General features: G+C 36.2%; 1 protein-coding gene across 1 annotated transcript in view; it reads left to right on the top strand.

Annotated features, from left to right (window-relative positions):
* The window catches only part of Sema3a (semaphorin 3A), a 470,490-nt gene that overhangs the window by 104,527 nt on the left and 341,300 nt on the right, over positions 1–24,663 (top strand). Inside the window, exon 2 of the mRNA XM_008762702.3 lies at positions 6,399–6,480. The gene's annotated coding sequence lies outside the window, so the exon portion shown is untranslated. The remainder of the gene's footprint in view (positions 1–6,398; positions 6,481–24,663) is intronic.

Raw genomic sequence — 24,663 nt, 5'->3', positions numbered from 1 at the left:
TTTTCACAAAAGATTTTGTGATCAAGTCACAGAGGTGATTCATGGTGATCTCTGTGTCTTTCTGTGCATCTTCACAATCAATGTTTTAATGACTCTTGTATTACTTGGATATAGACAGTAATCAATTAAATAAATACATATATATTTAACTTTGAGTGTTCATGAGCATGTTTTGGGACATACATATGGAATAAAAGCACATGGAAGACAGAGAACAGCCTCAGGTTTGATCTTTGCCTTCAACCTTGAGTGAGACAGAATCTCTTATTTGCTATTTCACTCACCAGGTTATTTAATCCATAAGCTTACAGGGACTCTCATGTCTCCATCTCCCATTTCACTATAGAAACACTGGTATTACAAAACCACATGTAACTTTATGAGGGTTCAGGTAATATGAACTCAGATTCTTACATATACATAGCGTCCTAGTTTGTTTCTCTGCTGGCTGTGATATAAGATTGACCAAAAGCAATTAAGGGAGCAAAGGCTTTATTTTATCTTATGGTTCCATAACACAGTCCATCATTGATGTAGTCAAGACAGTAGTCTGAAATACTCTGTAACAGAGACCTTGTAGTATGGCTTATTACTGGCTTTTTCTCTTTGGCTTGCTCAGCTTGGTTTTACATATAACCAGGGACCACCTACCCAGGGAAGACACTATCCTTCATAAACTGGGTCCATATCAAACATTAATCAAGAAAATGCTTCATAAACAGACACACAGGACAATCCAGCGGTGGCAATCCCTCAACTGAGGTTCTCCCTATGTATGTCAAGTTAAAAACTGAATCTATGGCATGCAAAAATGACTTGCACACCGAGCCATCTCCCAAAGCCTCATTCAACAAATGGTTAAGGTGTAAAAGCACCTCCTCATTATCCTTCACTGTGTCACTTTGATATTCATTGAAATGTAAATAGTCAAGGTTATATATTTCAGAATATCAGTCCTACTTCCTTGGGAACATACGTTGAAATAAATATTTTTATTGCACAAAATAAGAAGCCTGAAATCAAACTCTTCATGTTGCTATGAACTTCACTGAAATAAAATTTCTGGAAACTAGAGAGACAGTATTTAAGAGCCTTCCTATTCTTACTGAGGACCCAAATTCTAATCCTACCATTTACACATCTCACAACAACCCATCATCCAGCTCCTGGGTAATTCAATGCCTCTGGCTGCGGTGTGCACTGAACTCACATAAACACACACACACACACACACACACACACACACACACAAGTAATAAAATATTAAAAGAAAATGTTGACAATGTCTACTATTCTGAACTGAGTTCCAATTAATATAGCATGCTTCATTATATATATTTATGTGTGTGTGTGTGTGTTTAAAGATTTATTTATCTTAATTTTATCTGTATTAATGTTTTGGCCTACATGTATGTATGTATATATGTATGTAGGTATGCATGCATGTAAAACTAAGTTGCATAATAACCATGCAAATCAGAAGAGAGCTTCAGATCCTATGGAACTAAAGTTGAGGACAATTTTAAAGTGCAAAATGGTTGTTGCAAATCAAAACTGGGTCCCCTGCACAAGCAACCAGTGCATGTCAGCACTGAGCCATCACTCTGTTTGACTCAAAATGTCTCAAACTAGTTTCTACAGAAATCCAATTTATGATTTTAGTAACTGTGTATGAGTCATACTACAGTGCTTTTGCCTTACTTCTTACAAATCATCCATAACTGGAAAAAATTGTAAGCATTAAAATAGGAAGTCAAAAGCCACCAATACTTTGAAGTTTATTGCCTACAAAATTGGATAAATTTTTCCATATTAATTTCGATGGAAAGAGAATTTAATTTTTCTCCACCTTATTCTTGTATGGAATAAGTTGTTGACTTGAGGATCTTTTCAAACCAGAGAACTTCCTGAAATTGTACTTTGTTCTTATAAATAGAGTCAATTGTCTTCACATGTTTGGTAGATGAATCTAATGGCGTGCTTTGTTGAACTGAATGACCAGTTTACTCAATTCTTTGGAACTTCACTCTAGAATTCAATGAATAGAGACAATTCAGTCTGAATATGATTTTCTTGTTGACGATATTTTTCTCATGCACATGTTTATCTCGCGTGCATGTGCTGACATCTATTAGTTTAGTTTTGGAGATACTAACTATGGAACTGTAAATGACCTCCAAGACTTATAAATGCATCTTTTAACAATTAAAAAGTCCCTGCAGTTTGATGAAACTTTTTTTTCCCTCATGCACACACCCACCCATTCGTACCTACCCACTCTGGCATTCAATTAAAAGCAAGATAATTACAAGTTTTCAATTAATTGGTCAACAGAAATTAAACAAATATGTGTTCCTATAATCTTATCAAAATATAATTTGTTTTTCATATTAAGTTTTTATTAATTCTTTCAAAGTTAGAATAATATGTTTTGATCATACTCACTATTAACTCCTCCTGCCTAATTCCTCCAAGTTTTCCCTTCCAATTGCTCACCTCTCTTACATCTATGTTCTTTTTTTATGTATGTTTTTCTTTCTCTGTTTTTATGAGTCGTATAAATGAGTACAAAATTAAATAAGAATTCTGTAACTCATAGGAAGGTATTTTGCAGATAAGTAATTAATCTTGTCACTGTGGGACAGAAATTATCATCCCTGGAAATTTCCCCCCTGGAATTTTTTTTTCCTACAGAGAAGAGGTTCTGGAACAGTGACATACCAAAGAACTCATGTGAATTCTGGTGCCTAAGGAAGTGCTCTACCTCACTGGTAGATAGGATAGCATCAAATGAATACCTTCTCATCAGCAGTAGTCAGGTTGGCCATGAGGAAAATAAGGGTACTCCAGTTGCAACTCACCAAATGGGGAGTCACAGGTATGATTCGGTTAGTACCTCAAATTTGAGTTAATGGCTGAACTTTTCCTTTCTGTCTTCATATGACAGTTCAGGTATGGCAGACAAATAAAAGATGCCAGTGCATAAAAATGTGGACACACCTCATATTAAACTATAAAGTTCCTGCTCTGCCCATGCCATGCTCAAATGCAGGCAAGGACTGTAGCTCCTCAGAATATTCCCTATCCACAGAACAAGAGTGAGACGTCGTTAAGTGAGCTAGTTGACAAGGAGCTTTGTGAGTGATATCCCAGAGCCCCATAATGGCTGATACTAAACAAATCTGGACTTGGAGGTAGATGTTACTGCGTAGGTATTTAGAAGAATAAGAAGAAAGGATCTGTATAAGCAATGTATCTGTGTACTTTGCACACTTGATATCCTCAATGATGCTTTGTCCTCAGAAATTTCTGCTTAAATGATCCATTACTTATTTAGTGTATCCACATACCTTCTTAGTGGTCTAGTACATGATCCAGGGTATAGAGTGTTGTCATACACATGTATGAGCAAGTATATATCCGAGTTGCATATATCTAAGAAATGCAATAATATTATGGTTCCCTAGATACTTGATAATCTATTTTAAAAACAATAAAATTCCTCACTAAAAAAACCAAGCATCGGGGTTGGGGATTTAGCTCAGTGGTAGAGCACTTGCCTAGCAAGCGCAAGGCCCTGGGTTCGGTCCCCAGCTCTGAAAAAAACAATACCAAGCATCACCAATACACAGTTATCAATTCATTATTAGAATATTACTGTAAGTTCACTTCTTTAAATTTTGAGCTTATCTGTTCTAAATGTAATGTGTGTAGAGAAACATTAAATATATCATTGTGTATTTTTCTGATTAACTCAATTTTCAGGTATTATTTTATCATTATTAAAATATATACTACAAAATATAAAGATCATAAAATTTATGAAATACTAATAACTAATTAAAAAGCAGATTTGAGTAAATAGACCATTGGCTTTTTAAACATCCTACCATGCATCCATGTATATCTGTATATTGTGTCCCATATTTAGGAAAAGTTTACAATTTTTCTTTCATAAAATATCATTAGGATATGTTTATGAATTGTCACTGAATAAAGCCATAGTTATAAACAAACATACACATGTGCATTGCTAAAAAAACATATGCATGAAATGTGTGTCTAATAAATAGGCATCTATGTGTGGTGTCCATATTGTATAAAGTAAGTACATTTCATTTAAAGGGACATAGATGTTCTCTATTTCCACTTTTATGAAGTTTTGTGAAAGTATCTTTCCCCCCAAATTTATTGCTACTATTTTAATTCATTTCCCTAAACAGAATTGTTGGCTAGTGATGCTTATATTAACATAAACTGTCTTTCCTGAATCTATATTTGTTGTTCTGTCTCCAGTAATGCAGCAGTATCTTGACATTGTACCCTTCAGTGTACATTTATCCTGATTTTCTTCCCAGCTGCTTCCCTAGAAAGGTTGTGTGAGACATTTAAACTCTCCTGATCTCAAACTCAGGCCTTATTAATCATGTCTTTATAATAGCGCTTTATACTAGACTTTTTTTTTTTGCTGGATTCCTTGTCTCCCTAAATAATATCATGTTAAATATCAATAATTACATTTAAAAGATGTAATATAACACAAGAATACACATTAGACGTTAGTAAGTATAAGTTAAACATTCAAATAGTACTATTCACGTCTATTTGATGTATACCTGAAGGAATATTAATACATATATAAATAGTTGACTGCTACTTCTAATATCTTCTTTGTGATAAAACCCTGAGACTCAGAAGAAAATACAAGATCTTAATCATTGTCTAAGGGCAAATAGCTTCTGCATAACACCTCTGCAATTGTTGCTCTGTGATTATACTGTTTCTTTTCTCTTCTTGACAACTGTAACTTAAGGCTCACATTGAAAGACTTAGAAACAAACATGGGACTTTATTAGAATTTCAAAGCAAATTCTGGTAATTGGTTCTACTGATACATTATTGTAGAGCAAGAAATAGAAATTTAGATAAAAAAATGCCTGTGTTGATCATATAATTGTAGCATATTCTGATTAGTTTCTAACAAAAACCTGTCATTCAGGATTATCTTTTTCATTATGAAAAATTAACTTTTTTCTAGGTGAAAGAACATTGACATAAACAAGGGGAAGTTAGAATTGAAACTAGGTTGCAGATAATTTTTATTTCATCTGATAAACTATTGTATCGAAAGTATAGTATAACACAAGGAAAAGAAGCCATGATAAATTCAATGGTCTTCTACCAAAACTGCAATCAGACACCTGGGGTCACCTAGGGTCAGCTGATTGCAGCTTCAGAAGGTTGGCCATTGTCACTGGCCTAGTGGACTGGTTGGAGCCCCCTTGGCCATGGCCTTCCTGTTGCATGAATTTCTCATCATTTTTCTGTTATCAACACCCTAGCCAGAGATATATATCTTCTGGCAAAAATAAACCACAAGAAAACAAATAGCAACATATGTCTTTGATTCTATGCTTGGAGTTAACATACTGTTACTTTCATGACATTCTGTTTCTAAAACAAAATCTCTTTACCAAAGGCATAGTCAGAGTGGCGAAAGCCACCCCTGTCCTGTGGCAAAAAGCACCACCAAAAGCAACTGACTTTTGTCTGAAAATGTATCGTTTCCCAACTAAGACATAAACCTGTAGTCCTGTTTGAATAAATACCAAAGGGAGACATTTTAATTTCCGGAGGGAAGGAAGGATACCAATGAATTTCTGGTCAGATCATTTCTTGCTGTAAACTTATTTTGCTCTTGTTTTCTGAGAGTCTCTTTCTCTCGTGTGTCTCTGCGGATTCCGTTTCCAGGGCTAAAACCTCCTCTCCGTGAGTGACTCATTAAACTAGTCACCACTCTATCCACCCCCTCGCCCTCATACCACAGAGACCAAAGCTGTGGCTGCTGTGTCACACGAGCATGACAACCAGAATCCAGAATTCCTATTCAACTTCTTCCAAAAGAGCATGCCATCAAGTTTTAAGAAGACCATTTGTAAATAATTGTGTTCAAGCATAATAGCATGCTTGCTGTGGAATCCGATCCTGATGGGATTGCCCATGGCAAGTTCAGCAGAGGCAGAGGAAAGATTGAGTCCTGAAGCACAGTGAAGATAGAAGGCCGGAAATGTTGCTAGTGGCTGAAGGGTGAACAGTTTTTGCCTGAAGAGATAAGTCAGCTAAATGGAGAGTGAGAAGACATGAGCCAAATTTAACACGGAAATGATGGAAATGATCTCTGGGATCCAATTTGGGAAGAAGAGGGGGGAGATAAGCATGCCCTGAGTGGCCAGTGATGAGAGAACAAAGAGCTTTGCATTGCTGAAGACAGTTCAGAGACAGTTTTGGGTACGGAGGGAATGGACTTTTATAATAATGACAATAAAAGCTTAAAAAGGAAGTTGGGGATTTTACAAAGGTCAAAAATTAAGGTTCTGTTCATTTGTCTTACTTTCCAGGCAAATTTAAAGCACAATCCATGGGACAGCCTGTAACGTGACAAAGAAAAGACCTCATCAAGAAATATCTTCATCCCTGCAGGTAAGGGAGAGAAGGACTCTCTACAAGGCCTTGGGCTCCCAGCTGCTGTTTGACTTCAAGTGAAACCCACATCTCTTTGAGGAGATTAGTAGCTTCTTTATGGCTTTAAAGCCCGAGTGCTTAGCACAGCAATGTGAGAAGAAAGTAAAAACACAACCAAGTATCACATTACTTTTCACAGTCCTATTTATTATATGGAATATTGTTTCCTGACTGTGGAACACTCTTTGAATTAATGAATGAAATATCCATTACGATTCTTTTACATGCTCTTTTAAAATTTAACTTATTTTTTTGAAAATTTCCTACTTTACATGCAATGAAATACAATCACATCTACCTTGTATTTCCTCCCTTAACTTTCTTCATATTTACCATGACATAATCTTTTAGTATCATATGTAAACCATAAAATCCAGTTAAAATGATACCCATATTTGCATAGGCATGGGCCATCCACTGGAGCACGAGAAACCTACCAGTGGTCACAGCTTGAAAACCGAACACTTCTTCCTTCTCCAGCAACTAACAATTGCAGTGGCTCCTTCTTGTGAAGGAAGGCCTAGAGATCATCCCTTCCCATCCTAGGTCAATATTGTACAAGTCTTGTGCGAGTAACCATAGCTACAGTCAGCTCATTATCATAAGAGCAGTGTTGTATCTAGAAGACAACACCTCACAGCATGCCTTTCCATCACCCCCACCCCCCAGCTCTTATAGTCTTTCCTTCCTTTCCTCTGTGCTCATGACCCTTAATGACAGTGGGGTTAATAGAGATGTCTGGCTTAGGGCTTAACACTCACTCTCATGTTTGCAGCACTCTAACCAGTTGTTCTTCTTTCCATTGTCTGCTGTCCACTGTGAAAAGAAGCTTGATTAACGCTGCTCACAGCCTTGGTGGGTGATTATAAACATAAACACATAGAAAGTATGATCTTTCAGGAAGATAGCAATATTAGGGCCCATGATCTACCCAGCCACAGCCTGTGTTACTTTGATTCATTTGGGGGTCTCCTGTACAGGAACTCAAAAGGAGGTGCTTTGTCTTGTGACTTTTAATTAATAAATCATGTCACTTGAGAGGGAAAGTGTATACATGCAGGGTAATTGCAATAAAGATTTTTTTTCACACCAAGCAACCTTTTATTTGTACTCATTTTCAAGATTTAGACATGAAGATCCCCTGTAAAGTGACCAGAAGATCCGTATTACAATACCTTAAAATGTCTTCCACTATTTGACAGCAACGAGTTACTTTTTAAAGTTGTATTTTTCGATTAACCTAAACGCTATAGTGTTTTCACTAGGCTTTCCATAGACTTTTTTTAGTTTAGGTTAAGATACCTCTTATCCCAAATTCCAATCGTGCCCATCCTTCATCTTTCATCCCCACTTCATCCTTTAATGCTCACTACTCCTCACTTTTCTAGTTCACTTGTGTCCTCTACCGCCCCCTACATACATCTTTTCATTAGTTGTCATAGGAGGCTGCCATAGGGATTTTCACATCCATTTACTTTCTGATTTAGTTTTTCTCTGATAGCTAAGGACATTTAGCACTCTTAAAGTATTTCCTAGCCATTTGTAATTCTTCCTGTGAGAATATTGTGTTCTGATCTATAGCCTATTTTTAACTGAGTTGTTTTTTTCCTAGAGTCTAATATAGATGTCTATAATGAGATCATATTTGTTTATTGTTGGTCTTATTTCCTGTGTATCTGGTACCTTACTCAGAAAGTCATTACCTATCATTACCTATGCCTGTACCTATACACCTATATTTACATGTTGTGGCCTCTTCTTCCTCTTCTTCTTCTTCTTCTTCTTCTTCTTCTTCTTCTTCTTCTTCTTCTTCTTCTTCTTCTTCTTCTTCTTCTTCTTCTTCTTCTTCTTCTTCCTCCTCCTCCTCCTCCTCCTCCTCCTCCTCCTTTTCCTCCTCCTCCTTCTCCTTCTTTCCTTCCTTCCTCCTCTTCTTCTTCTTCTCCCCTTTCTCCTTCTCCTTTTCCTCTTCCCCTCCTTTGTCCTCCCCTTCTTCCTCTTCCCCTTCTTCCTTTTCCTCTTTTATGCTTTCTTCCACTTTCTCCCCTTCCCCTCCTTCCTCCACCTCCTCCTTCCCTTCCCCTTCTTCTCCTCCCCCTTCTTCCTCTTCCCCTTTTTCCTCTTCCTCTTCCCCTTTTTCCTCTTCCATTTCTTCCCCTCCCCCTTCTTTCCATTCCTTTTCTTCCTCTTCCCCTTCTTTCTCTTCCCCTTCTTCCCCTTCCTCCCCTTCCTCTTCACCTTCTTCCCCTTCCTCTTCCTCCTCCTCCATCTCTTTTCTATTCCTGCAGTAGTTTCTGTCTATCAGGTCTTATGTTGAGGTTTCTGATATACTTAAAGATCTATTTAGAGCTGAGTTCTGTGCAGAGTGAAATATAAGAATCTAGTTTCTTTCTTTCTTGTCCGTCTTCTCTCACTCATCTTCCTGATCTTTCTGCTCTTCCTCCTCTTCCTATTTCTCCTCCTTCTTATTTTGAAATTCACATTTCCTAATACATTTGTTGAAGTGTCTGTCTTTATCCACTGTATTTTTCCTCTTCTTTGTCAAAATCAGGTAACCATAGCAGTGTAGACTTATATCTGGGTTCCCAATTCTGTGGCATTGATCTGTGTCTCTTGGTGTGCCAGTACCCTGCTGTTTTTAATTACTTTGCCCAGTTATAAAAAAAATGGAGTCAGGTATTGTGAAACCTCATGTTAAAATTAGTTATATTATTTCATTTTTTGGATTGTATGCATCAAGAAATTCATCCTTTTTGTATTTGCCAACTTTGTGGAATATGGGTTTTTAAAGTATATTCTTAGGATTTTCTTAATTTCACTATTATATGTGTAATGTTTCCCTTTCATTTCTAAATTTATTGATTGGAGTCTGCTAACTTTAGATAAGTGCTTACCAACATTCTCAATGAACCAACACATTCTTTCACTTGTTTGCATTATTGTTATTTACTTCTTTATATTAAAATAATTTTTGGTATAATTTTTGAACTATCTTTCCATCTGTTAATTTTTCTTGTTTTTTCAAGCCTAGTATGTATTATATTATTTATTTGAGTTCTCTCAAATTGTTGATGAAATCATTAAATGCTATAGCTCTTAAGACTGTCTTCATTACCAGATAGTGGTGGTTCATACCTTTAATCCTAGTACTTAGGAGGAGGCAGAGGCAGGTAGATCTTTTTGTGTTTGGGGCTAACTTGTAGTCTTCAGAGCAAGTTCCAGGACAACAAATGCTACACAGAGAAGTGCTCTCTTGAAAGTCAACCAACGAAACAAGCAAAAACAAAAACAAAACAAAATGACCATCTTCATTGGGTTTCAAAGATTTGTAGGTTGTGATTTTTTTTTCATTCAATTATCAGAACTTTTGTATTCTGGCCTTCTCTACTCACCTAATGAAGTACTCAACAGTGTGCTATTTAGTCTGCAGGAGTTTATATACTTTCTGTAATTCTATTTATGTTCATATCTATTTTTATTCTCTTGTGGTCAGATAGAATACTAGATTTATTTCAATATTGGCAACATATCTTTAGGCTGCTGAGAAGAATGTTTATTGCTTAGTGTTTGGATGAAATGTTCTATAGATGTTTTTTGGTTTATAAGATTTAGGTTGTTGTTATTTGCATCAATGTTTTCCTATTTTATTTTACCCAGATGACCTGTCTGTCCTTGTAATAATCTGTCAGGAAATAGCTGTAGAATCAAGTAACTAAATTCGAAACATCTCATTCTTATGGAGAGCTATGACAAGTTCTGTCTTGGTAGACCTTAAAGTGTTTCAGAAAATGTCATATGGATTTTTAATGCACAGAAAGCCATTTGCCCAATGTTTTTAGATGAATTTCATTAAGAATGTGTGTGTGGGGGGGTTAGTAGCATTATTGGCATGTGGTGCTAATTAACTCAGGCAGAAAAATTGTGTCCCATAATCTTGTTTAATGGACTGTGAAGTCTAGATGTTGTCTACTAAATCACACAAGGAAATGTGACAATTGGACAGCATGGATTGTTTTCAACTATTGTAGTTAGTTTAAGGATGTAACTGATTATAGTAAAAGGAAAAAGATGTATTCTAATATATTTGTAAAATCAGCACATTATTACATCATTACATCATTTTATTATGTATTTGCACCTTTGCTGAGTACTCTTGAAATCATTTCCATGGGTCTGATGTTTTGTCACTACATGACCAGCTATCATGAGATGATAGACTTTTGCTGTATTTAAACCTGCACTCTGTTATTTATATTATATCTGTAAACCTCACAGCATTCACAGTAAGTTTCTACTGTTGAAGCTTTGTTATTTATTTATTTATTTATTTATTTATTTATTCATGTATTTATTTATTTATTTATTTATTTATTTATTTATTTTTACACTCCAGATTTTACTCCGGTCTACCCACATCCCATACCTCTTCTCTGCTCATCCCCACCCCCGGTCCCCCACCCTCCCATCTCCACGAAGATGTCCACACTCCTCCCACCCCACCAGACCTTTAAACTTCTGGAACCTACCGTCTCTTGAGGAATAAGTGCATCTTCTCTGACAGAATCCAGACCTGTGTGTCCTCTGGTATATATGTGTTAGGGGCCTCATCTCAGTTGCTGTGTGCTGCCTGGTTGGTGTGTGAGAGGTTACGGGGGACCTGGTTAATTGAGAAATGCTGGTCCTCCTACGGGGTTGCCCTCCTCCTTGGCTTTCTCCAGCTTTTCTCTAATTTAACCAGAGGGGTCTTTATCTTCTCTTCGTTTGTTGTTGGTTGCACATATCTTCTTCTGACCCTTTCAGCTACTTGTTGGGTCTTTTGGAGGGCAATCATGAGAGGTCCCTTTTTTTGTGTCCCTCAGAGCCTCAGTAATGGTGTCAGGTCTTGAGACCTCCCCTTGAACTGGATCCCACTTTGGGCCTGTTGCTGGATCTTCTTTTCCTTAGGCTCTTTTCCATTTTCATCCCTGTATTTCTTTCATACAGGAAGAATTATGGGTCAGAGCTTTGACTGTGGGGAAACAACCCTATCCCTTACTTGATGCCCTGTCTTTCGGCTGGAGGTAGGTTCAATAAATTCCCTCTCCCCACTGTAGGGCATTTCAGCATTTCATCTAGCCCCCCCCCCCCAGCCCCACCCGCCAAGTTTGAGTCCTGAGGCTCTCTCACATCCTAAGTCTCTTGTATGTTCTGGAGCTTCCTCCTAACCTCCTTCCTCTTGAGGTCGCATATTTCCATTCTTTCTGCTGGCCCACAGGGCTTTAGACCTTTTCCTTCACCCAATACTAGATCATGTTCTCCTCTCCATTCACCCCATCCCCTTTCCCTCCCTTGTCCTTCCCTCTCTCCCTGCTTGTGGTTGCTTTCTTCTCCCTCCCAAGTGGGACTGAGACTCTTCAGTTTGTTGACCTTTGTGAGTTCTGTGGACTGTATCTTAGGTATTCTGTACTTATTATTTTTTGGCTAATATCCTTTTATTTTATTTTTTTTTTGGTTCTTTTTTTTCGGAGCTGGGGACCGAACCCAGGGCCTTGCGCTTCCTAGGCAAGGGCTCTACCACTGAGCTAAATCCCCAACCCCCTAATATCCTCTTATTAATGAGAACGTATCGTGCATGTCCTTTTGGGTCTGAGTTACCTCACTCAGGATGATATTTTCTAGTTCCATCCATTTGCCTACAAAACTCAGTATGTCCTCGTTCTTAATAGCTGAGTAGTATTGTATTGTATTGTGTAAATGAACCACATTTTCTAGTGTAGATGTTCTTTCTCAAAAAATCCATGGAGGGTGTTGAAATTTTAGTCCACTAAGCAGTTTTCTTTTAGGATTCTTATTTCTCACACTTAATGAATCAGTTGTGTCTTTCTTAAAATTAGATCCAGAATAGATGCTTCTCAAATAATTCATTTCCTTTATCTTTGATGAATGGAATCTTCAATAATGTGTGTTGGGAATTTGTGAGATGATGTGGCTTTGCTGAAAGAGAATTTCAACAGATGTGCATGGACACACAAGGCCTTGCTACTTAGTTGGGCTTCTGAGCCAGTTTGCTCATCTGTGTCCAAACACATCATCTATTTCTTCTATCCAGCTGCTTGATCAGATGAACTAGCCACAGTGAGGTTTCCTGGGTACTGTTTTCATTTTTTGCATCCACTCCATCTGTACCATGTTTCCAAAAGAGTGAGCGCTTCTCTGCTGAAGCCACAGCACAAAACACTGAGCCTTCAAAGGCCTAACTTGAAGTAGCCCTGAGTGCAGTACACATGTGACAACCAACACCTTATATCTGTTGTTTAAATGAGCAGTTACATCCTAATGTGTTATGCGTTTACCTAACATCAATGATGGACAAGCATATTCATGCTAGCTACTAGAAACAAAGGAATAGAAAATGGTTTGTATTATATAGATATGTAAGTGGCAATAGCTAATTCTGTACATACAGAAGAGAAGTATATATTCCAGGCCTTGACCTTAGATGCCATAACTGCAGAGGTATATGAGAAAGTGAAACAAGGCTTATCTGCAGATATGTGTCTGCTATGGGCCAGTGTCTGAAATAGTTACACGAATTTGACAGAGAACTTTTTCTCACCAAAAGTTTCAGAAGAATTTTTTAAAATATCTTCTAATGTTCACAGACTTCTCATTTGTTTATGATAATGTGAAATCAATGTTTGCTGAGTATTTATTGGATATATAAACCTGAGAGGGTCTTTTTACCCATTCAATACTGCCAGGAGTAAAGAGTTGAAATCACTTTCCCTGGTAATTCAGCGTTGAAGAAATGAACCTAACGTTACTGCACTGATATAATGAAAGAGCTGCTACCCCAAAGGATCCTCTTCAGACTTTGCAGTCTTAGCCATTAAATAGCATTTACAGAATTACTGTGAGAAGCATAAAAATCTACAGTTGATGTAAATAAAATGCAAAAACAAACAAGTTAATTACAAGCAAATATTAAACAGAAAGTAGAGTAAAGTGAAGAACCAAGTTATGTCTCAGTTCTCTCTTCTAGGACTGGCAGTAGGAGGCAATGATAAAAAGAGAGGCATCTTCTCTGGTGTGCCCTTCTGTTGACTGTTCAGGTCCACACTACTGCCTTCTTTGACATGAACATGTCATTTCAATCCACATGGCGTAATAGTTGTCAGTGATCTTGGGGTTATTCATGTCCATTGCCAGAAGTCTGAGTTTTGCCTGACTTTGTCTGAGAGTCTGAGACTTACTGTCACATGGAAAGCCTTAGTATAAAGAGTATAAATAGTATAAAGAAATAAACACATTAACTGTATTTATTTCACACCTCCTCCAAAATTATGCCCATTTATCTATCTCAGTGCATTAGTACTTCATATTTAAGATATCTTAGTCCCTAGTTCAGTAAAGATAAACACATTTTCTTGCATATATGTAAAGTTGTGTAACTGTTGTAAAATTTCCTGGTAATAGCTTTATATTATTTAATTGATTTTTCGTTGTGGTGGTGACCGTGGTTTGTTTGTTTTTCTTTGTTTTGTTTTTGTCCCTCTCATTGTGCTGTAATAATTTAGTACCTTTTTGTGTTGAATCATTGTATGCATTCACTGAAAGTCTTCCAAGTACTGGGGATGTCTAAGGTCTAGCAGATGGACTTCCAGGCAGGTTAGTGAGATATGCTTCTGCTTTGTTTATTACCTTTTTTTTTCTTTCATCTTTATTAACTTGAGTATTTCTTATTTACATTTCAATTGTTATTCCCCTTCCCGGTTTCCGGGCCAATATCCCCCAAACCTCTCCCCCTCCCCTTCTCCATGGATGTTCCCCTCCCCATCCTCCCCCCATTACCGCCCTCCCCGCAACAATCACGTTCACTGGGGATTCAGTCTTGGCAGGAACAAGGGCTTCCCCTTCCACTGGTGCTTTTACTAGGCTATTCATTGCTACATATGCAGTTGGAGTCCAGGGTCAGTCCAAGTATAGTCTTTGGGTAGTGGCTTAGTCCCTGGAAGCTCTGGTTGGTTGGCATTGTTGTTCATATGGGGTCTCGAGCCCCTTCAAGCTCTTTCAGTCTTTTCTAAGATTCCTTCAACGGGGGTCCCGTTCTCAGTTCAGTGGTTTGATGATGGTATTCGCCTATGTATTTGCTGTATTCCGGCTGTGTCTCTCAGGAGAGATCTACATCCGGTTCCTGTCGGCCTGCACTTCTTTGCTTCATCCATCTTATCTAGTTTGGTGGCTGTATATCTTTTTTTTTACAACAGGTTTTCATTCCCCTCACTGGGGCATCGACCCTTCCCAGGACAAAGGGCCTCTCCTGCCCACTGATATCTGACAAGGCCATTCTCTGCTACATATGTGGTCCCTCTTAGGCAGGAGTGGGTGGGTGGGTGGGAGAGCACCCTTACAGAAGCAGGGGGCAAAGGTGGATAACATTCAGCAGGGCTCACTTAATCTGGCTTAAACCTGTGAAAATGGCTTATTTTTTGCTAAAAGTCTAATCATGTCAAACCTTAAAAGTTTTGCTTGAACTCATATTGGTTACTTTTCAATATTGGGTTGCTTTTCAACCTTTCTTGAGATCTACAGGGAACCAATTAATACTAATGAGAACCAGATTTGAAAGTCAGTTAATTGTCAAACATGCCCAAATTGCAGGATCTTCCAGGATTATACAAAGTTAATTAAATTTGCTTCTATGAAAACAAACGATTTAGGTCTAGTCAATCGGTGAGATTCCTAAAGAGGGAGACCTTCTATAGTTTTGCTGTATATGTAGCTTGAACACTGGGCCCAGGTAATGAGTAATAGTGTTAAACAGGCAGTAGTTGTTGGGAGAGAGTTGTTACCCCAGACAGTGTGATTTCGTTTGAATTGTTCATTTGTATGTAAATAGGCATATTATGTGAACATAAAATCATGTTTCTCCTTGACCTTTAAAATTATCTCTAGCGTTCTTTATCCCCTTTCCTGATTCAAACTCAGTGTACTCCTCTGTTCCTTCTCAGTTAAGCTCCCCTCCTCATCACTTTCCCCTTCATAGTACCATAGTAGTATACTATGTCCTCCTCTAAGATTTCTTCTCTCCCAGTTATGGAGCCTTCTTAATTCCCTGATTTCTGCCATGACTCCAGGTTGTGTATCGGCATCTTAAAATTCAGAGCTGGAATTCACAGATAAGAGAGAACATGGAACTTTTGTCCTCCTGAATGAGAGTTAACCTTCTTAATATATTTTCTAGTTTCATTCACTTACCCACAAATTGCATTTTTCTACAGCTGAATGGGAACCATTGTGTATATAGTTCATGTTTTCATTATCCATTCAGAAGCTGAGGAACATTTAGAGTGTTTCCATTTCCTAGTCATTGTGAATAAGGTGCCAGTGAACATGGCTGAGCAGGAATCTGATGAATAAAATATAAAGTGCTAAGGATAGAGGAAAGAAAAAGAAATCATGTTGTTATCTCTTTGAAATATTGACATTTTCTTTTTCTGGTGATTAAACACATCAATTTCCTTGTAAAATTTTCATGTTTGTTGCCAGAAAGTTTTCTTTTTCAAAGTTAGCCATCTTTTCTGCAAGGTCTGGTTAATGCACCATTAACTGAAACAGTATTAGCATAAATAACTTGATTTGTTCTCCCTGATATTCTATGTAGTGTGATACCTTCTCATTTGCATTCCATTCCATTCTTTTCTTTCCCTAGTTTTAAAGTTGGCTGTATGTTTACTTCATATTTAAAAATTTTTCAGTTACATTTCCATGAAAATAATAACAATTAACAAAGTTATACCTTTGCCTGTAGAAATTTAATATCATTGAGGAATAGAAATCTATCTTTTCTTATTTCTGTTTTCTTTTTCTTTGGATTTACCATTTAGTTTTCTTGTTGCATAATTTAACATTACTCACAGAGATTATTAAAGATTCTTAATAATTCTTAGGTTAATATGTAATTGCTAATATATTTGAAAATAGTTTATAATACTCAAGAAAGAAAAATACAGAAAAAATTATTAGGGTGAAATTTTATTTCTTATATTTTTCAAAGTAATTCTTTGCCATACAATTTTACATTTGTAAATTGGGAATAGAATTACTATTTGTGAAGCTGTCTATTATCCTTAAAAGTTGAGCACATTAGCATTATGTTGGCTAATTAACTGTGCAGTCCTGAATGAAACGAATATGCTCCAACTTAACTAGAAAACGTGAGAAAAACAGTGATACTTTTGTAACTATAATTACCTTTAGTATAACATCTTCCAAATTTAACAAATAAGAACTTAGAAGTTTTTATTCATTTGAGAATTCATTGTTAACCTAAAATACTTATTTTTGGCAAGTTCTGTATTCATGAAGGACATAGGACAGTTTTTTTTGTTTTTTGTTTGTTTGTTTGTTTGTTTTTTCTTAATTTGACCTTCTGCCTGATGTGCAGAGCATCATCCATACCTGAAATTTCAGAACTTCCCATATTGACAAAGTAGTAAAAGAAATTCAAAATGTAAATGTCATTGTAAAGATTTAGGAAATAATTTGTGAACATTTCAGATGATTCACAACAAGACAATTCTGCTTCTTATATTTATTTAAATCAAATGTAACTGAAAATGACAGTATTAAAATTGAATGATCTAATGGAAATCATTTTTTATTTGCACTATCTGCTAGGTGTCAAACATATCTATTTAAGTAATATGCAGTTGTTTGTGCTGTGTATTCTTTTTTTTTTTTTTTGGTTCTTTTTTTCGGAGCTGGGGACCGAACCCAGGGCCTTGCGCTTCCTAGACAAGCCCTCTACCACTGAGCTAAACCCCCAACCCCGTGCTGTGTATTCTTTATATTAAAACGCATAGTATAAGGTCTTGATTTCAAAATGATCTGGTTTATGTCCTATATAATTCAATTCCTAATCTTTAATAAATTTTCACTATATCTACAGTTATAATTTTAAAAATGCATTTCAGGAACTTTTATGCTTAAACAGATATCTAAGTTTACTCTTTCAAGCGAAGACCATTTTCTTACAATAGAGTCTAAGATATGCAAAGAGAGCTATTTATACTGGTATAATTAAAGTAAATGAATAAGGCTAGTTTTGGATTTGATTTTTAGATATATTTTAGAAGAAGACTAATTAGCACCGAGATTCAACAGACAAAGTGCTATATTACTTGAAAAACTCCATTCTAAAGGGGAAGTTAGTGGAACCTGATAGCTCATTCGGATAATCTCAACACTTCTGGTACAGACAGATTTACCTGATTACGAGGCAAACATAGTCAAAAGAGTGAGTGCTGGGCCACATAGAGTTATATAGCAAGACTCTGTTTAAGATAGTAAATTAAATAATTAAGAATAAAAAGTGGGAAGTTAGGTTTTATACATCAAACAACTACATCACTCTGACCCACTAAGGGAATTTTCTTTCAAAAATCTAAATAGATACATATTTTGAATCACTAAATGTATTTCAAGACAAAATTATAATATATTTAACATTTAAATATCTATGACATTTATTTTGCACAATGAGGAAATAAGATGTTAGACTCAATGATTTGATTACAAATGAAGCAAAACAGTAGTGTAATATTGTTTGCTCTTCAGGAATTTTTTCTAACATATTTGAATTTAGTATAGATTGTTTCTATTCCTTCTATTTATAATTTATAACATTCCAAACACTAGGAAAACATACTGTTACATTTTTTTGCTTTCACATTTCACTAGTTAGGTAATGTAGATTAAGGAATCAGATTGTTAAGCACATCTAAATAGGTATTTTCCCCGTTCTTTTGTCTTAAACATTTCATCTTGAGCACATATAGTCTCTGTATTCTTTAATTCATCCTTAACTGTAAGCAATATACAAAAAAAATTTCTAAGTTTGAACAACATGATTTTCACTCAAAATAGATTGTGAATTATAATTTACTAAGAAATTGTTGATAAAATCAATGTAATAATTGGTTTTTGAATTGATGAATTGTTGTTTTTAGCGAATATTCATAGGGGTTACTAATGAGCATTATGACTCAATTGCTTGTTTTGCTATCTTAATTTAGAGATTAATAATACACTGTTCTTTTTTATTCTGTCGTTTTCTCCAATTTGCATAAAAATGTGTTCTCTGTATGGATAGTAATTTGTCCTGTAGAAAGCATACTATATAGCTAAATTTTTCATAAGTCTATAGATGTAAAATGAATAGCAGAATGCAATTTTAAAATGAAGACTCACAATCTAGTAACAGCTACCATTTCAGCAACTAAAGCAAAGTCAAAAGAACATACATTTGGTGCAAATGTAATCCACATATGTTTATGAATATAAATTATAATTTATGTCAGTGTGTGAGTGAAAATCAAACACTCTAAAACCAAAGACCTCCAGCTTCAAAGCAGCATTGTTTTAATTATAGTAAACTTGTGAAACACTGGATGTCTGGTTTCTGGTCAAAGCAGTTCCTGCTCTGATATTGTGGCTCCTCTGACAGAATTCCATTCTGTATACTTAATTTCCCTGGGAATCTTAACTGGAAATGATCTGTGTTGTTCTTGTCCAGCCATGAAGGTCTGTTATACAGATGTCATGGTACAGTTATTCTGAAGAAATTATAATAGTAGAAAATATTGTTTTGTGACTATTTTAAGAGTAATATATATATATATATATTAAATATAATAATAACAATAGTGTGTTTATATCAATTTTAGAGGAATTAACTAATCTGCATTTATTTCTTCTGGGTGCTTCTCTGTTTTCATAATAAATACCAGCTATACATCCACTGTTCCCTAAGGGATATTTGCATATTACAAACTTAGAATACATAACATTTGAAAGTATTACATGTATTTCAAGTCACTGATGACAAGAACTTCAAGTCTCTGAAGAAATACATCGAAGAAGGTATCAGAAGATGGAAAGATCTCCCATGCTCATGGATTGGCAGGATTAATATAGTAAAAATGGCCATCTTGCCAAAAGCAATGTACAGATTCAATGCAATCCCCCATCAAAATTCCAACTCAATTCTTCACAGAGTTAGAAAGGCCAATTAGCGAATTCAGTCAGAATAATGTAAATCCCAGGATAGCAAAAACTATTCTCAATAATAAAAAAAAATTGGAGGAATCACCATCCCTAACCTCAAGCTGTATTATAGAGAAAGAGTGACAAAAACAATTGTACGGTATTGGTAGAGACAGGCGGGTAGATCAGTGGAACAGAATTGAAGACCCAGAAATGAACCCACCCAGCATGGTCATTTGATCTTTGGCAAAGGAGCTAAAATGGTCCAGTGGAAAAGACAGCATTTTCAACAAATAATGCTAGTTCAACTGAAGGTGAGCGTGTAGAAGAACGCAAATTGATCCATTCTTATCTCCTTGTACAAATGTCAATTCCAAGTGAATCAAGGACCTCCACATAAAACCTGATACTCTGAATCTAGAGAAAGTGGGTAGGAGACTCGAACACATGGGCACTAGGGAAACTTTCCTGAGTAGAACACCATGCTGACACGGTACCAAAAGCTGGGCATAGATAGGCCTGCGAGGTTTAAGAAAAAACACATACTCGGGTCATTCATGTCATGAGAATGCAAAATCTTTTACGTTATTCTCTAAAAATATACCCCAAGTTTACCTTACTGGGTGGAAAATTCCAGGAAGCATAGTGGGATAACTGGCTTAAGCCCTCAGGAACAAAGGCCTAATATGTGCTCCAAGTTTACTAGGGAGAAATCCAGGAAGCACAGTGGAAAAATCAGCTTATGCCCTCAGGAACAAAAGACAGGAACTGATTACTGCCCAGTTGTACCAATCAGGCATGTCACTTCAGAGCCAGAGCATTCCATCATTAGGAACAAAAGGCTTCTCATGCATCAGCAGGGTTTTAGCTGGGGTCAAACACTGTAGGGGACCCAGGAGGGTCCAACAAATGGAACCTCATAAAATTACAAAGCATCTGTAAGGTAGAGGACACTGTCAGTAGGACAAAATGGCAACCAACAGATTGGGAAAAAAGTCTTTACCAATCCTACATCTGATAGAGGGCCATTATCTAATATATACAAAGAATTCAAAAAGTTAGACTCCAGAGAATCAAATAACCCTATAAAAAATGAACTATAGAGCTAAACAAAGAATTCTCAACTGAGAAATTTCATATAGCCAAGAAGTACCAAAAGAAATGTTCAACGTCCTCAGTCATCAAGGAAATGCAAATCAAAACAACCCTGAGAGTCCACCTCAGACCAGTCAGAATGGCTAAGAACAAAATCTCAGGTGAGAACAGAGGCTGGTGAAGATGTGGAGAAAGAGGAACACTCCTCCATTGTTGATGGGATTGCAATCTGGTACAACCACTGTGGAAATCAGTCTGGAGGTTCCTCAGAAAAATGGACGTAATACTACCTGAGGGCCCAGCTATACCACTCTTGGGCATATGCCCAAAAGATGTTCCAACATATAACAAGGAAACAAGCTCCACTATGTTCATAGCACCCTTATTTATAATAGTCAGAAGCTGTAATGAACCCAGATGTCCCCCAACAGAGAAATGGATACCAAAAATGTAGTACATTTACACAATGGAATGCTACTCAGCTATTAAAAATGTGGACTACATGAAATTCTTAGGCAAATGGATGGAAGTAGAAAATATCCTGAGTGAGGTAACCCAATCACAAAAGATGATATGCACATGATATGCCCTCAGTGATGTGGATAATTGCCCCGAAACTCGGAATGTCCAAGATAAAATTTACAGACCACATGAAGCTCAAAAAGAAGGAAGATCAACGCATGGATGTTTCAGTCTTTCTTAGAAGAGGGAACAAAATATTCATAGGAGGAAATAGAGACAAAGTGTGGTGCAGAGACTGAAGGAAAAGCCTTCCAGAGACTATCCCACCTGAGAATCCATCCCATATACAGTTAACAAACCGAGATACTATTGTGGATGCAAAGAAGTGCTTGCTCACAGGAGCCTGATATAGCTGTCTCCTGAGAGACTCTGCCAGAGACTGACAAATATAGAGATGGATGCTTGCAGCCAACCATTGGTCTGAGAATGGGATCTCCAATGAAGGAGTTAGAGAATGGACCAAAGGAGTTGAAGGGATTTGCAACCCCATAGGAAGAACAACAATATCAACCAACCAGACACCCTAGAGCACCCAAGAGCTAAACCACCAACCAAAGAGTACACATGGAGGGACCCAATGACTCCAGCCACAAATGTATCAGAGGGTGGCCTTGTAGGGCATCACTGGGAGGAGAATCCCTTGGCCTTGTGAAGGCTCGATGCCCTGTGAAGGGGAATACTAGGGCACAGAGGGGAAGGAAGTGGTTGGGTGGGTGGGGGAGCACCCTTATGGAAGCAGGAGTAAGTGGGAATTTTTCAGAGGGGAAACCAAGAAAGGGGATAACATTTGAAATTTAAATAAAGAAAATGTCCAATTAAAATGAAAAAGAAAGAAAAGAATGTATCACATGTAAAAAGACAAGTTCCAAATACTGATTTTCTAGACCACCAGGAAATCAATGATCAGTTGGTAGAATTCACATTCTCCACCTTTCCAAACACAAAGATTCTCACCGTGTTATTTTCTCCCTGGCAACGTATGCCAAGGTAAAACCTACTACTGTACACTAAAATATTTATTAAGAAGGAGTATGTTGTGAAATGAACACATATATTGTTCTAAGGTATGTCAGCTGTGTAGCTAATTCAAGAGAAGAAGCTGTTACTTTGTATTGAGGAAGCTATGACCAGTGCATTTTAGTATGTCCCGTACTGTTCAGGAAACCCATGGATTTATATAATTATTAAGGTGAGTTTATTTTAAAAATACTAACAATATCTTCTTGATGCAATTTCATTTTATAAGAGAACATGGTGGCATTTTTATCTCTCTATTTTTATTACATTAAGTTTATAGTATGTAATGAGGATAATATTAGTATTTAGAGATAACATATGTTCTCAATAGATAAGTGACAGATCAAAGAAGAAAAATGTGATTTAATGATGTAATTTCAGTACATGCATCCTACCATATGGCTTTACAATCCACAATCAAAATGCGAAGTAATGATTATACAAAAGTACTTCAAGTTAGACCCCACTTTTATGACAGTTTAATCCTGTGATTATCAATGCTTTGTTAGGCTTTCCCCCAAATTCTCTTTTGGGTAGAGAGTAGCATTCTAAAATTTGCCTTCAGATTATGTAAGGTAGGATTACAGAAATACATTGGGGATGTGGAAAAGATACAGTGGAAAAGTTTGACTGACAGAGTTTGACTGAAAAAGTTTGTTTTTCTTATACAAAATCTTCTATCAGAATTGTGTTTATTTTATTTCAGTGTATTCTGAGATCTGGTACAAGTATTGATCCAAAGAGAGAGAGAAAGAAGTATCCATGTGTACAACTACACTACCCACTTATAATAAATCTTAGTGCAGATTCATTTGATGTTTTTCCTCATAAACCCAAACATTTTTTTCATGGTTTTGACCTTTTTATTTGACTCTGATAATAATTTTTAGATTCAACAAAAATGAATGAATGACATGGGAGTCAGTTTCCAACCTGGTTATTTTCTGATAATCTGAAGTGATATTTTAGGATATAACTGTATTTTTTTAACAAGATACATCTCTTGCCAGGGGAAATGGCATGCATCTTTAATCTCAGCACTCTGAAGACAGAAGCAAGTAGGTCTCTGTGAGTTTGAGCCTGGTCTATGTAGTTACAGAACAGTTAGAGCTACATAGTGAGGCCCTGTCTCATGAACACACACACACACACACACACACACACACACACACACAGTGCTAGTATTATCTATTATATTATATTATTAATTGCATTATTGCTTACTGTAATATTATATTAATTATTATAATATATTATATTATAATTAATATATTAATTCTATAATAATATTATATATATATATGAAATCTCCCTATTCCTTACACAAAAATGTATTTATAGACATTCCATGACTCTTGCTGTTTGGCTCTTAATATACTGTCTATATTAGAAAACTTTCTTAGTTCTTTATTTCCTCTTTTCTTTCTTTCTTTCTTCCTTCTTTCTTTCTTTCTTTCTTTCTTCTTCTTCTTCTTCTTCTTCTTCTTCTTCTTCTTCTTCTTCTTCTTCTTCTTCTTCTTCTTCTTCTTCTTCTTCTTCTTCTCCTCCTTCTCCTCCTCCTCCTCTTCCTCCTCCTCCTCCTCCTCTTCCTCCTGCTTCTTCAGCTTCTGCTTCTTCTGCTTCTTCTGCTTCTTCTTCTTTTTGCTAAAATATTCCATTCTAAATGTCTGGTTGACTATTTGAAGTACCTTTGTACATTTTCTCCTTCTAGAATATATAACTGAAAGTTATATTGAATAGTATTAAAAATAAAAATAAAAATAACTTCAAATGTAGTTTTTTGGGAAAGAACCCGGTTTTAGAGTTTCTTTTCAGAGGTTCATCTAAGGAATAATATGCTATGAGGTAATCATAAAAATCCTAAATCCTTCTGGAACTACAAACCGGAGAATCTGTTAAGTAGGAAGGTGAGGAAGGGGTTGACAATTGTCTAATTTATTACCCCTTTAACATTGCCTTTTCTATAATTGTTCCTTTGTGTTAGAAAACAGAAAAAAAAGTCTATATATATGCTAGGAAAAATAATAATAAAGTCTAGGGCTGACAAGATATCAGGCTAAGAGTGTGCTTTTAAACCACAGTTGGCATTACTTATATTATGCAGGTAGTGGGCATAGATATTATTAGAGTGACAGAAACCTTGTCCCTTATGATTATATTTTTCTTCTAATGTTGTCGTGTGTGTTGTACTCTATAGCCAAAGATCCCTTCCCTTTTAACCTGCTTGTGTTTACAAATTTAGGAAAACCCTTTCTGGCTTTACTTCATTTCCTATATTAAAGGATTCTATAAAAATAATAGCCTTTCCTTGGTTTATTTGTAATTTAACTTCCCTAATATTTGTCTCTATTTTTAGAATATACTAACTACAAAAGCAGAACTATTTTTAGATTGCCCTCACATTCTTTGCACCTAGCAAAATATGTGATATTTTAAAGCCTCGAAATTTGTTCAAGACAAAAAGGGGAGAAGGAAAGAAAACTT

This window comes from Rattus norvegicus, chromosome 4 (assembly GCF_036323735.1).
Source record: "Rattus norvegicus strain BN/NHsdMcwi chromosome 4, GRCr8, whole genome shotgun sequence".
Classification (NCBI taxonomy): Eukaryota; Metazoa; Chordata; class Mammalia; order Rodentia; family Muridae; genus Rattus; species Rattus norvegicus.
The sequence above is the reverse complement of the archived record's forward strand: the minus strand, read 5'-3'. Positions and strand labels throughout refer to the sequence as shown.